Raw genomic sequence first — 9,676 nt, forward strand, 5'->3', positions numbered from 1 at the left:
CATGTCTCAGTCAGGTTAATAACTTAGATGGTAAATTAGTTAACCTGATGTACTGTGAAGTTTTCACCAGACAAGAATTTTGCAGCAATGAAGTTCTTTTTTTATTCTGGTTGGTGCAATATTTTTAAACTTATGGGTACCATAGCACTGTTTTTCTCCCAGATTAAATGTTTGAGGCTTGGTTAACGTCTGATTTTCCAAGCAGAGGCAGACTTAACCATTTGGGAAAGGTAGGTGGTGGTTTGGAGCTCTGCACTTTAAAGGACCCTCGTCAAGTCTAATAGAAGAAAGTTGATTAAGTTTTAAATCCTTATTTCATGTTTTAGTTTATTAAATCAAAGGACTGTCTTGTATAAGTATAAAGAAACTTTAAACACCCTTTCAAGATGCAGCTGAATACCCCGTGACTGCATCAGTGCAAATGATTGAGTGAGACCAAAACTGAACATGACTGGAGCTATAAGATGGCAAAAAATAAACCATAAAGGAAAATGAAACAAGACGAGATGAAAAGGTGATTGCATTCCTCCTGAAGGAAAACTTTTCCAGCAAAGTTACAGAGTCAGCAATGCTGATCGTAAACAGTCTCAAACTCTTTGCAGAGGCAGCTTTTCCTAGTAATATTACCTCAAAAAAGGAGTTTGTGAGTAGATTTTCAAAAGTTAGAAATTAAGGAGACAAAGTTTCATAAAATCAATTTATAAATGTGATGAAAGTGAAACATTTTGCATAAAAAGTGATAATTTTTTTTTTGGACAGGCCCCGCCCTTTTTGTACTACATTTGAACCTTACCGTAATGATAAACAACCAGTAAACTTGTTGCTTTATGCTGCTTCATTGTCTTATCCCCCCTCCCCTCCCCCCTCTCTAACATCCCTCTCTCTTCTTCCCTTCTTTCCTTTTCCGTCCGGTCCAACACCAAAGATTTTTAAACATGGTTGAAATTAATAAAGTTTGGCCTCAATTACAAAAGGGATTTATTCAGACATACCTTTGGTTTGTCTGAAGATTAATAACCCCTATTGTTAAAGTAAAATATGTCCAACACAAGAGGCCCTCAGCTCTCATCTGCCTGCCCAGCTGTTGGACAGGACAAGTTAGAGAAAAAAAAAGAAAGAAAAAAAGTGATAATTTATTATTTAGGTGAATCAATTTTTTTGTAATTTGATAAATTTTATTAAAAATTTGTATAAAAAAATCAGCTTTTCTATTGAAAACTGCTAACTTTTCATTTGAAAATAAAGAGGGCCAGTGTAACAAGAATTCATTAAAAATTTAATTGACATTATCTAGGTTACAAAATAAAAAGGCAATTTCAAAAGCATGTTAACTTTTAATGTAAATGTGATAAATTTGCTTGCAAATTGATAAGATCAAATAAAATATTGGTTGATAAATTTTGTCTTTGCAGCACAGACAATCCTTGTTTTTTTCTGAGGAGGAGCTTATGTTAACTCAGCTAAATTTAATAAAAATAAAAAAGCAGGATACATCATCCAGACGTAGTGTTGTTAAAAAAAGGTGATGTGGAGTTATGGGAGTTTCTTGTCAACGTTTTAATTATTTATGAACACAAAAGAGATTTGAATGAATCTGCTGAAAAAAGTCAGAGAATCTGCAAGTTGTCCAGCGTTACCCTTGTGCTATCCTAGGCACTTTAACGTTGGGAGTTGGGTCATCTAGACCCACTAGACAGTGCGCTGAACCTTTTTTCTTCAATGATTTGTGAATCTCACTGGTGTCCATGGATTACATGAAATCTTTCCACCTTTATCCACCTTTGTCATGGTAGGAATAACACGTCAATGTAAGGATGGGGTCATCTAAGATAGCACAAGGGTTAAAAGGATGAGAGGCATGTCATTTTAGGTCATTGGTACACTTCAATTATGAGAGACAGAAAGTAAAAAAGAATTCAGGAAATCACAGTGTATGAGTTTTAAACAATGTACTTATCTAAAATTATTATTTAGTCAAATACAAAAGGTTACCTCAATAATTTGTATTGTAACCTTGATTGACAATGACAGAGGATTCCTGTAGGTTTTCACCAAGTCTACATACACTGTGGTTGCTATTTTGGTCCATTTTTCCATGCAGATTTTCTCTAGAGCTTTGATGTTTTGCAGCTGGCCCTGGACAACATGGACTTTCAACTCACTGTAAAGACTGCCACTACAGAACCTTGACATGCATTCCAATACCTCAGTTTTTGCCCATGCAATTTGTTTGGGATCATTGTGTGGCTAAAAGCTCTCAATGCTCTTACTGACAAAAGGAGGTCTTTGCCCAAAATCTTACCATAGTATTTTTCTTAATACCGATCCTACGTCTTGTCCCCTTGCAAAAAAGCACTCCTAAGGCATGATGTTTTCACCTCCGTGCTTCACAATAGTATGGTATTCTAGGGTGCAACTCCTCATTCTTCTCCCTCCAAACATTGGCCTCAGCTGACCACATGACATCCTCCCAATCCTCCTCTTGATCATCCAGATGGTGTCTGGAGAACTTCAGACAGGCCTGGACATGTGTTGGTGTAACCCTTGTGCTATCCTAGGCACTTTAACATTGGGAGTTGGGTCATCTAGACCCACTAGACAGTGCGCTGAACCTTTTTTCTTCAATGATTTGTGATCTTCACTGGTGTCCATGGATTACATGAAATCTTTCCACCTTTATCCACCTTTGTCATGGTAGGGAGAACACGTCAATGTAAGGGTGGGGTCATCTAAGATAGCACAAGGGTTAAGAAGGAGACCTTTGGAGAACTGCAGGATTTGAAAACACAACAATTTTGTGTGTTACTATAGTAACCTTTGCTACTTCTCCTCTCCTCTCTCCTCTATTCGTGATCATTTATTAATCCGTTTTGTAACCCTTGTGCTATCCTTGGCACTTTAACATTGGGAGTGGGGTCATCTGGAACCCGCAAGACAGTGCTCTGAACCTTTTTTCTTCAATGATTTATCTTCACTGTTGTCCATGGATTACATGAAATCTTTCCACCTTTATCCACCTTTGTCGTGGTAGGGAGAACACGTCAATGTAAGGGTGGGGTCATTGGATAGCACAAGGGTTAAGGAGTTTTTTCTTACCAAGAAGGAGGGTTTAAGGGCAAGGATGCCAAGTTTAGCTTAGTCTAATCAGCTTTTGTATTTATAATTGGCTTTATTTTTTTTCCATTAGTGAAGCCTGTTGAGACAACTATGTTGTAATATTTGGGTATATAAATAAAATTGAATTGAATACTGTGGTCCCAACACTCTACAGGTCATTGACTAGTTGCCCTAATGTATTTCTAGGAATGTAGTTCTAGGCTTGTTTTTTTCCACATTCTTCAAGATCATTTGTACCCCACCAGGTGAGATCTAACATTGAGTTCCATGTGGATGGTTATTGTTGCTAATCTTTTATTTCTTCCATTTTTTTTTTAATTGCTCCCAACAAGCTGCTTGCTTTTTGTAGATTGATTTATCCTATTCTTGTCCAGGTGAATAATCTTGTCCCTGGTTCCCTTTAAACGCCCTTTGGTCTTGGTCATGGTGGAGAGGTTGCAGTCTGACTTTTTAAGGGTGTGAACAGGCGTCTGTTTTGCAGATAGCCAGTTTAAATAGGTAACAATAATACAAGTAATGAGTGGCGGACAGAAGAACTTCTCAAGTCAGTGGAAACAGTATTTTCGCTTATTTTTCTGGATTACATTCTGTCTCTCACAGTTGATTGATACTTATGATTAAGATCAAAGAACTCTCTTATCTTTTTAAGTATGACAACTTGCAGGATATGTGACTGACAAATTACTTTTTGCCCCACTGTACCTTCTTAAGCTGGTTCAGTGACTCAAACTGTGTTTTGATTTCTTGCATCATTCTGGAGCAATCTGTACCTCATTTAAATGTAGTGGGCTGTCAGATGTGCAGTTATGCAATATTGATATCTGAGCAGTAAGGATTTCTAAATACTTAGTGGCAGATGGACATCAGTCAACATCTGTCACAATGAGTCCTATAAGCCAGTAACAGACAAAAGTAATCACGACTCAATAGAAACACTAGTTCACTGTTTGATTTAGCAAAAAAATGTTTTTTTTTAAGAAAATCAGTTCTTTCTCCTTTGTCCTTTACATGAGGTCAACAATAGCACAATCCTAACAAGAGATAGAAGCCCAGGTGCTTTGTGGAGCAAGGAGGCACATTCATAAGTTTTCAGGCAGATTATTCTGTCAGAATGTGGTGAATATCTTTGTTGTTTCCAAAGGAAAAAAATTGACTTGAATTAATCCAGTTTTCTTGGATTATATTCGCTGAAAGTAAATTTTGCTCAGGAAAAAAAACACCTTTTTGTCTCAGTCAATTTTCAAATCTCTTCTTCCCAAGTTGAAAGGTAACTTTTTAGTTGTTATTTAACATCTTAATAAAAAAAGGGTGAGAAAAAGTTATCTTGTTAACAAATCTAAATGTCTAATTACCATTTAAAGCAGTTATAGTTTGTCTAAGTCTTAGTAATTTGGCAAAATTCTATTTATTTCTATGTGTAAAAAAAAATAAAACATTGTATTGTGTATCTAATGCTGGGAGCGGTAACAAAATGTCTGTGAATAAAACATCTCATTTTAAATTTAAAATCAAAAATAATTTTGTCATTGTCAACTTTAGAAGTCCTTGTAGTTTTATTTTATTTTATTTTTATAGATGGGTTTACACAAGTTAGGAAATTGTAAAAAAAAAAAAAAGAAAAGAAAAAGGGAAAAAAGTAGTAGTATTTGTCAGTCAATTCATAAAAGCAAACTTATATAACATAGAATCATTAAATATATTTTTGAAAATTCTGAAATTTTGGCTTAGGTGAAATGTAAATGTACTGTCTAAAAATAATAAACGTTGTATGAAGCTAATCAAAAAATGTCAGGTGACTGAAAACTGTTATTTACGCGCTCAAGGCTTAGTTGGGCCTTATTTTGCATCAGTGCACTCTGACATGAAGACAATTAGATTGTGTCACTGCAAAGGTGCACTGGAAGCCCAGACTGCTTTGACAGCTGCATGCCGTTTAGGTTATCTGCGTTGTTGGGTCTGGTGTCTCTCATTTTCCTCCTATAGATTTTCTGTCTGGCTCAGGATAGATGAGTTTGTTGGTAAATCAAGCACACCTTGGTCATTAAACCAGCTTTGGGTACATTTCCCAGTGTAAGCAGGTATCAGGTCCTGCTGGAAAACAAAATCTGTATCTCTATAAAACTGCGCTGTGGGCTAGTGGTAAGGATGTGTTGGATTGCATAAAAAATACTTTAATTTTTTGAAATGATAAACAAATAAAGTTTTTAAGATATTTTTTAGAAGGTTGTATATCTCTGGTATAGCAAAGAACTCAAACATTTTTTTACAAATCAGAGGCCCTACAGAGTTTTTACTCAACCACTTGAATTTGGGTCATTTTTGTAGACTTCTCTGGAAGAAGCCTTAATGCAATGTTTTACTATTTATACAGGCGTAAATGTTTTAAGCAGCAAAATGAAGATGGCAGTTGGACATAAAAGCAAGATGTAAATCTAATCCTAGCCCAAGCAAGAAATATTTGTGTGCTTAAGATTGACTTAAATACATTTGACTTATAGCCTTATTAACCAAATCATTTGTTTATATTTTTTTAATTCAATTAGATCATGGACATAATCCTCTCTGCTACACCTAATCTGGCAGCTGTATCATTAAACCAAAGTCATTAGGTACCTTAAAGTACACTGGAATTTTAAGAATTTAAAGGACAAATGTTTTATTGTAAAAAATTGAGAATCCTGAAAGTACATTCCCACAAGTAGTTTTACTTTAACACTGGCTTTATTTCCTCTGAACACACGCCGCTGTGGTTAAATCCAAAGCAGAACTCAGCTGCAGATCTTCATTGGTGTCACGTCCTTCCACAGGAACTGTGACGTTCCAGCAGACCGGTGCTGGATCTTCACTTCCCTTTTCTTAATGCATAATCAGTATTCATTCCAGTCAGCCCAATGATTTTCACTCCCTTAGTGTTTATAACTCTGCTTAGCCCCCGATCAAAATGTACCATGACAATGATGACTGCATAAAAATAAGTCCCTAACAAAGCAAGGATCAACCAACAATTAAATGGATTAGGCAGATCAGTCAAACTACTCCCCAAAGAATTATTTTCTCTGACACCAGACCTAAAATTTATAAGGAACTGTCCCCACTGTCTTTAGTGTGGTATCTAAAATACGTTTTAATTAGTATTTTCACAGACATTTAATTAAAACAGATTAATACCTGTCTGTCTGTACTGTGGGGCTGAAAATATATAGTAATGACACACATAATAGGTGACTGGTTAGAGACCATTCTGTTAAATCGTTGTTCTTTTACCTAACAAATTCTACACAGATCCAAATTCTTTTAATCAACCAAAAAAAATGTAAATATACAGTCATGTAGAAACAAAATAATTAAGTTGTCTGGGTTTTTTTTTTTTATTCAATTGATGTCAATTTGTTATCATTTATTTCGAAAAGGGAACTAAAACACATTTACAAATGCGATTACTTAATATGTTTAGTGAAATGATTCTCACAGTTTCGCTTTTACTAATGATGATGGATTGCCAGGTTTTGTTCTGCACTGACATCCCAGCAGGCTGTGAAAACACATGCTTAAAGATTGATAAACTGGCCACTAGATGGCAGTCGAGTGTTTCTCTGTTCACTGACCCCGCGGATTCTACAACGTTATAATATTTTAGCATGAATCATTCAAATGGATTTCGTATGACTTGGGCCAAATTTGTCTTAAGGAACTTCCTATTAAATGAAATGCACTATTTTCAAATGTGGACACTAAATTATTAAAGAAACGATGTTTGTTTTTCTTTTAGTTATCTTTTTACTATCATTACTGTGCTTGAATTGAATTGTCTCAATGATCTTATAGAAACAACAAGAATAGTATTATTATGTAAGTCTGCTCCCTTCAGGGGTCTCCACAGTGAATAATTTACCTCCATCCCACCCTGTTATTTACATCTTTTTGAAATCTACAGCTCTCATTCAGCCATTCACAACACCAGGGAATTTTGTCTCTGGTCTTTCTCTGGATCTCCAACCTTGTCATTCATTTATCAATATTTTAATATCAGTCCTCTGAAAATGTGCAAACCATCCCAGCCGCTGTTAATCTATGAAAGACTCTATCAGAGCCCTTCCTCTGATGTAGTTATTCCTAATCCTATTTAACTTGTTTTTATGATTATTTGGACTTTACCACCATCTTGTATACTTTTCTATTTATCCTTTTATTTATAACACACTATACTTAATCCATTCTAACCTGCCTGCACAAGCCAGCCATATTTGATTATCTATATGATGCAACTTGTCATTTGATTAAAATTTAGGCCGGTCTTTCACATCTGCTTCCAGCATTTTGCACCTCTGAAAAGACAGTAAACATGTTTTCTTTTAGATATTGCTTTTCCTGTAACCCAATGTAATAATTATTCAAATTCAATTATGTCAACTAATGTCAACTAATATCAAGACTGCAGAATGAAAGACAAGGGCTGCACGGTGGCACAGTGGTTAGTGGTCTTGCCTCACACCAAGAAGGCCCTTGGTTAAGGCCCAGCTGGGGGACCTGAACCAGAACATCAATGGGGGACCTTTCTGTGTGGAGTTTGCATGTTCTCCCCAAGCATGTGTGGGTTCTCTAAAAACATGCTTCATAGGTCAAATGGCAACTCTAAATTGGTGTGAGTGTGAATGGGTGTGTGATTCTGCAACACTGCAACAGACTGGTGAACTGTCCAAGGTGTACCCTGCCAGAGCCTATCCCTGCCTTCACCCACAAGTGGCCGGGATAGGCTCTGGCAGCCTAATGACCTCATTAAAAAAAAATAGAAAATGAACTAATATTATCAAGAGAACAATTTGTGCCTTAATAGCCACCACATGGGGCGGTATAGGGCAGCTTTCTGCTACTTCCTTCAAGCTGGTGCAAGAAAGTTATTTTTGATACATCCATCTAGGCTGGGTTACATTGGAACATAAATTTAAAACTGACAAGGAGAAATGTCAAACCCTGTGAGACCTTAGCACATGGCAATATTGGACATTCTACCTGTCTCTGCCATCTGTAAGCAAGTTGGGCTTTGAAACATTTATTGAATTTTATTTACCATATTTTTCAATTTAGAAGCACTAACTTCTAAGTTGCAGTGTAAATGTTAGTGAGACTAACTGTCAGCACTACCAGTTTAATTTGAAGCCATTCTAAACTGTCTGCAAACACGGCAGTCATGCTTTTGCAGAACAACTCCACACAATTAAAGCCATGCACCAGATTCTTAACATGCATTCATACTTTATGGATGGAAACTGGACCTGGATCCTAGAACCAGTGAGGCCTCCAGACAGAAATTAAAAGGGGAAGCTGATGGGAATAAACATTTTAGGGACACACACCAAACAGAAGATAACAGTGGTTGATTTCAGGCCAGAATTTTTAAAGTCCCACACCTTTCATCAATTGATCAATTTTAAAAGTGTTCCCAGTGGTCTTTAAATTGTAAATATGGAGTTTTTGGGCAAATATATATATATTTTTATTTTTTAGACACAGTTTCTGTAGAATAGCAGGAGTTCATCAGAAATTTTCCTCTTTTTTGTGGGAGGCATGGAGGAAGCCTTCCCTTATTTCCCATCATTCCTTTGTTTACACTGTCTCCCACTTGCTTACAGCTTACAGCTCCTCACAACCCCAATAGAAGATTACCGGTGCAACAAAGATGGAGAGTAGTATTGGAGCTATCCAGCTGTACAGTTTTGAGCCAGATGCCAGCTAAGAAAACGAAGACGTAGGTCCTTCATGAATTATTTATCTTAAAGTGGATGCATCGAAATGGAGCAGAGCAGAGAGCTTGTAGCACGCCAATTGTAGCATCTGTGTCGCTGCTACAGGCTTTTTTGAACAGCATTTTTTCACCTGTTCTGGATTCACAACGATTTGAATAAAGAAATACTCAAAAATGCAATTTTAACCTTAATTTTCTTCATATATGCTCTCCATCATGAAAAAAATTTCTACAAGAATATGTTAAAAACACCAAAAACACAATTTCAGTGGTTCTTTAATAAAGCTTTATCGTTTCACTCCATGCATGAAATCTGAGAAATGCAATTATCTGGCGTTTTTTAAAACAAAGTTTAAAACAATGTTTTGTCTTGACTGTTTCAAAATCTTAACCGAGTAATTTTTGTTTTAACTAATACCCCATGTGCCATATACCCAAACCGAAACACAATCGTTTATACACTTACTCATGATGCAATATTTTATTTTATTTTTAATGGTCTTGAAAAATATGTATATTGGGGGGGGCGGGGGGGGCAGCTATGAATTTTATCGGAAGGAGCCTCTGCACATGTCCGTCTGCGTGGTGATGATGAGGAGGAGTTCAGTGTTCCCAGTGGGGGCTGTGGCTCCCCTCGTCTTTGTCCACAGTTCTGCAAAGCTCTGCAGTCCACTCGACTGTAGACTCGTCCGTGTCCGTCCAAACTGAAGAACCGACACGAGTTTCTTCCTCGACACGCGCTGATCTCCTTGTATTTTTTTTCTCACCGTCCCAGCTGCCGGTGCTGTCATCAGTGACGTAGGTGAGGGTTGTAAT

Source organism: Oryzias latipes, chromosome 6, assembly GCF_053564925.1.
Source record: "Oryzias latipes strain Hd-rR chromosome 6, Olatipes_Hd-rR_3.1".
NCBI classification, from domain to species: Eukaryota; Metazoa; Chordata; class Actinopteri; order Beloniformes; family Adrianichthyidae; genus Oryzias; species Oryzias latipes.